The sequence below is a fragment of the Limulus polyphemus genome, unplaced genomic scaffold (assembly GCF_000517525.1).
Source record: "Limulus polyphemus unplaced genomic scaffold, Limulus_polyphemus-2.1.2 Scaffold683, whole genome shotgun sequence".
NCBI lineage: Eukaryota > Metazoa > Arthropoda > Merostomata > Xiphosura > Limulidae > Limulus > Limulus polyphemus.
Genome location: NW_013666293.1, coordinates 352,949 through 359,242, shown reverse-complemented (window position 1 = coordinate 359,242; position 6,294 = coordinate 352,949). Strand labels below are relative to the sequence as shown.

Here is a 6,294-nt window from a genome sequence, read left to right as displayed (position 1 = left end):
TCTTAATGAGACGAAATATTCATCGTGAGCGTATAGAATAGAAGATAAATAACCAACATTAATTTTTTTTAAATATCGGACTAACTTTACTACTTCTTGTTAATATATGCAAGTGAAATCAATCGTAATCTAATTATTAAAACTCTTCTAGATCAATATTATATATATATATATATTAGTATCGTGTTACGACAGTTTTGAAAGATTCGAATATAGTTCACACTGATACGCATATAGTTGAAATTACTAATCTCGTATTGCTAGAAGAGAGTGAAAGAAAATATGAGAAATGCTAGTTTGTGAGAACAACCATTTGGGCACACAGCATAAAGTAGTTTCGAAATGTATTTTCATAAATAAAACGTATACCTGTCTTAGTGTGCTATGGTAAAACTTTGACACTCCAACTACAAATGTTTTTAATATATACATATTCATTTTTTAGATTTCTTTCTTATCACATTGTACATTTGTTTGCCCTTGAGAGCGTATGAAAATGTGAGATTGGGTATAATAATGATAAATTATTTGACACTAAACTTTTAATTGTTAACTGACAGCAGAAACACGTATTGACTTCTTTTCTATATTGCTACTTTTTCATCTTTCACTTTTGGGGCTAAAAATTCTTACAAATTGTTTATAGGACATGGTAATTACACTACGCAGATCTAAACTTCGATCATTACCAAACATTTTCGAAATCGTGCATAAAAGTAACACTCGCACCGTCCGCGACAGGACTCGAACCTGTAATCTTCTGATCCGAAGTCAGACGCCTTATCCATTAGGCTACGCGGACAACGAATATCAATCTCAACTATAGACTTCTCAACAAAGCTTCCTTTTGCTATTTGTATTATAAACAGTGTACGCTATGTTTTTCTATTGAACAGATCACTTACCTAGCACTTATACAATCGAACGTGTTTGAACTAAATTACCTTGCTTGTTCTTCACCTTTTAATAAATGAATGTAAATATTTTTCTCGTGGTTTTAACGCAACCCTACACAATAGGCTGACTGCGCTTTGTCTACGGAGAGGAATCGAGCTCTAGATTCTATAGTTCTATACGTTAACATACCACTGATTCATTAGGAGACATGAAAACATTTAAACAACTTATTGATCGAGGACGAATGTTATAATTTATTTTCTACGCGTATGATAAAAATACCAAACACAATTTTCTTTGGCTGTACACTATATTTTCATATTAAACACTCGTGTTATTTTTTAAGCATGAAATTTCAAAATTAGAAGAAGTAAATATTCAATGTAATAATATTTTAAAGATACTACTAAGTAGTATATTTAGTTTTTAAAAATGAAAACTTTATAACCATAGAATATTTGTTTGTAAATGGGGTTGCATTTTCAGATGACTATAAGTTCAGTTAAGAAGCATATTTCTTTGAATTAAAAATTGATATTCATATAGACAGTTTGAGATCTAGAATAACAGAATCACCTTTCACCAACTTGGCTAAGTTTGTTAAGGAGTCTACTTTTTAGTCTTAATACAACTTAAATTGAACAACTGTTCTGTAATAGTTTATCACCAGTAATTTCAAGAGCAAGGAAGTGATTGAGAGTTGTATGTAAAGTCAGTAAGCTAGAATTTAAAGAGGTATGGTAATAATTTTGATAATATAGACCAATTATTTTTACAGAAAACTTAAGTAGTGGTATTCAAAATGTATTGTCTATAGTGAGTTAGTCATTTGTAGAGTTACAACAAAACTCCCAGATTTGTTTTTGGTCATACTTTGTAAGTAGCACATTATTAGCTATCATATTGCTAAAATAAAACAAGTTTTATGTTCCACTATTTCTGAAATAATGTATTGGTTAACTTGTCTTGGATCCAGTTTGAAGTGTTTGGAAAACTAAATTGAAATCTGTTATCACTCTTGATTCATAGTGATTGATAAAAGAGGTTGGAATAGAACAAGATTTTCAAACTAGTTGGGGATCTGAAAGAAATGAAACATATGAGGTACTTTAAAAAATAATTAAAATGCAGCATTTCTCTGAAAACAAAATATATTTATTGAAGCTGTCAATGGCTTCGACTTGGAAAACACACGAAATGTTTGATGTTTCGATGTGTCCTTGTCATCATCAGGAGTAACGTACAAGACTAAGGTTATAATATTCATGCAGTTATTACTTCTGCATTATTTCCTAACTTACGGTTGGTCTATCTCTACAATGATTAGTTGGATTTTCATCAGTGTTTAATACTACTTATTCCTTTTTTATTTTACTATTTCTAACTATTCTTGGATATTTTATCAGTCATATTTTGAGATTGAGCTAGAATTATAGTTTTATACAATAATATGTGTGTCGTTTTGTTTGTACTTGTTCTGCTATAGCTGAAGTTTCAATATTATTTCGTAGGTAACCTTTATGTTCTTATAATCTGTATTTTAAGTTTCTTTTAGTTTGACCAATATAAATATTTCATATATCCTAGTTTTAACTCTATTTTATCTTTGGTATTCCCCAATACCTTTTTAATCTTATTCATAGATTTGAAGGTTAAATAATTGACCTATTTATCCTGAAATATAAACTTAAAGTTTAGTTTTTAGTTGTCTCATGAACAGATTTTAACCTATTATATCAATAAATATCTTTTGATTATGCGTAGTTAAACGTTATATTTTAATTATTTGATTTTAAAATTACACAAGTGCCAGTTATTCATACTTATGTACTATACATTTGTATTTTACTATAAAATTCAATAGTATGATATACAATTAATAATCAAATTCCTGAAAATGATAGTATGAAAATGCAATAAAGAATTAACCAAAAACACTACACTGTCAGAATTACTATTTTTAGTCAGAACTTTAAGAGATAAAACAAATTATACTGTCTGTTATCTAATCTTAAAGCTTTTATCAGTTCATGTTTTGTTGGATAATATACTCATGAATTTCAGGAAACAGCCAATAAACGAGTACAGTTGTTTTACATTGAAAATTGTTGTTGGTAAAAATTGTTCGGAAATAAATTATGAAGTATGCACTCATAGAATAATTTATTGCGAATGGGTCAATTCGTTCGCTGAAAATTCGAGTAAAAGTAAGGAATTGTAAGATGTAATAATCCTTGTGGTGATCGGAGTCATGGAATTTCTAATTATTGTTTAATTAAAAGTGTATGTGAAGGAAAAGTATATGGCATTTAGCTATTAGGATGACTAGAATTAACGTTTTAATCTTTAAAGAGGTTAAATTACTCAGTTTTTTTTTTTAACCTCATGTATTTCAGAAATAAATTATATTTATAGGTAAGATGTTTTGGTAGAAAGAAAGAAAATCATATATATTAATTTCTATTCAAAACTAAACTTCAAACTTAAATACATGGCGGCGTTTTAAGGGTATTTTTAGGGTAAGTAGATGGCAGTGGAGCTGAATCTTCTGTGAACTGCATCGTGGAGTCCAGAAGTAGATGAGTTTTCTATCTTTGTGCTGAGGCCTTATTTTTAGGGTAAGTAGATGGCAGTGGAGCTGAATCTTCTGTGAACTGCATCGTGGAGTCCAGAAGTAGATGAGTTTTCGATCTTTGTGCTGAGGCCTTATTTTTAGGGTAAGTAGATGGCAGTGGAGCTGAATCTTCTGTGAACTGCATCGTGGAGTCCAGAAGTAGATGAGTTTTCGATCTTTGACCGCTGTGGTTTCATCGTACGTTAATAAATACCCTTGTAAATTCATGCATGCAGAATTTTTATATTAAATGTTTGCTCATAAGATCTAATTGTTAGAACAAAATGCAGGTTTCGTGAGTAATTAATTACACAATTTTGCTCTAGTTGGATGTAGATTTACGTCCACCGTTACTTTCGTTTTACTACGACATTAGTTTCAATATGAGACAATATTAGTATCTTTGAACTAGCAAGTATTGCAATGCTATGCAAATATGCTTCTTAATGGATCTTGTGGTTGGGGCGCTCGTCTCGCGATTTGAAGGTCGTTGGATCAAAACCAATCGCCAATCATGCCCGCCCTTTCAGCCGTGGTGGTGTTATAATGTGACGGCCAATTTCACTGTTCGTTGGTAAAGAATATCACGAGAGTTGGCAATGAGTGGTGTTTATTAGCTTTCTTCCCTCTAGCCTATCACTTCAATGTTAAGGACGACTAGCGCAGATAGCTCTTGAGTAGGTTCGCGCAAAATGTTCAGTGAATGTGAGTAATTAAAGAAAATTGCTTCTACATCTTCGAAACTTCATGTCAGTGCTATTACGAGACATGATACTGATCATTTAACCGCGTAGGCTTTATGTGGTGTAACACATTACTGGCTGTGTCACAGAGGCATTTTCAGTTGAATTGAATTGATATAATTTAAAGTTAAAAATCACGTATTTAATGCTTCTTTGTGACCTGCAGAAAGTTGCCATGCCTACAATGTGAAGTTACTGTGACGGTATAGTGTTTGTTGTTGGAGGTTTAAAGTGACCGTGACGTCTCGCAGCAGTTACACCTACTGGTGCAAGTCCATCGTGTTTACTTATAGCTAACACAGGTACGTTTAACGTTTAAAGCCATTTGTGCTACTCCAGGTAAACCATGCGATTTTGAAGAGTTAAGGCTATTTTAGTAGTCGCCTACTTTGAACGAGTGCCGGTGACTTGACAGTAGATAATAAAATTAGCTATTCGCTTTACTTTAAATAATTTGGTGCCAGATGGACATTGTACTTGGGAGTAAGTGCTCAGTTGAGTGATATCGACAGTTTAAAGAACATGGTTTCATTCACCAAGGCTACGATTATTCGTGGTTAGAGCACTCTTCTCGCAATTTGAAGGTCGTGGGTTCAAATCCTCTCCCCGAATATGCTCGACCTTTCAGCCGTGGAGACGTTATAATGGGACGGTGAATCCCACTATTCGTTGGTACAGAGCAGCCCAAGAGTTAACTAGCTGCCTTCTCTCTAGTCTATCGCTTCAAAATTTTGGGAGGTTAGCGCAGATAGTTTTACGCAAAATTCGAAGCAAACAAATACTGATATTCATCGACCTTTTATTTTTGTTTAAAGAAATGCCATTTCCTCCCAAAAGCCCTCAGTGGTATAGCGGTATGTCTGCGGACTTACATCGCTAGAAACCGGGTTTCTATATCCGTGGTGGGCAGAGAACAGATAGCCCATTGTGTAGCTTTCTGCTTAACTTCAAAACAAACAAACAATCCTCACAAAATTCTTTATATAAATAGCTATATAATAAAAACTACCGGGTCAATTAACAGCAACTATTTTTCGAAATTATGAATTATTGTCAACTTATTATTAGTTGACATTTTATGAAAACCTTTACATATGTTTGTCTCCTTAGAAATTTTATATAATGCAAGAAATTTGCGACTCTATACTTTAATGTTTTTATTATAGATCAGGGTAGAATTAAAAGCCATTTCATTTACAAGCTAGCCTGGACGAAGTATTACTAATATATCGTACTTTTGCTGAAGTATCAAAAGAGCTTTAGGAAGAAAAATAAAAACTAAATGATTATACAATTTTCGGGCTGGCTTTTATGGGAAATCTGCTGTCATCCATCTTTCAGCAGAAAATCTCTCAAGTCATTAATGTTATGAATTATAAACTCTATTCTAAAGACAAGAGGAATTGAGCACGTGTTGTTACTTTGATCTTGGGAATAGCAATTTGCCTCATTTGGTAAGATATTAGCTCGTTAAGAAATTAATGTCTCTTTTTTTAGATAAAAAAACTCCCGAACAACTTGTATATATGTAAAAACAAAACATTTATTAAATGAAATAGTCTCCATTCTTATCGATGATGCTTTTCCATATTACAGTCAGGTTGTTAATGCCTTGATTAAAGAAATCACTTGGCTTTAAAGCAAAAAACATTTCGATGTCCTCTTTAACACCTTCCACATTTGCATACGTTTTCCCATTATGATGGTGATGCAGTGAACGAAAAAGAGGTTAATCTGATGGTGCCATAATATCTAGAAAATATAGTGGGTGGGGGAGAACTTCTCAACCCAACTCCATAATCTTGTGTTGCGTCAAACGTGCCGCATGTGGATGTGCATTGTCGTGGAGAAGAAGAAAACCTTTTCGACTTGCGAGTAAAAGGCGTTTCTGATGAAGGGTTTGATTTAAACGTTCCAGTTGCTGACTATAGATATCTGCATTGACAGTTTGTTGTGGATTGAGGAGTTTGAAATGAATTACGCCTTTGATGTCCCACTAAATGCAAAGCATCACTTTCTGCGGAAGGAGTCCAGGTTTTT

At 32.9% G+C, this 6,294-nt stretch overlaps 1 non-coding gene across 1 annotated transcript; it reads right to left on the bottom strand.

The window, feature by feature from the left end:
• Positions 1–729: 729 nt before the first annotated feature.
• Trnar-ucg lies at positions 730–802 on the bottom strand. Its single transcript has one exon. It is a non-coding gene; the product is annotated as a tRNA-Arg (tRNA).
• Between the last annotated feature and the right edge of the window lie 5,492 nt (positions 803–6,294).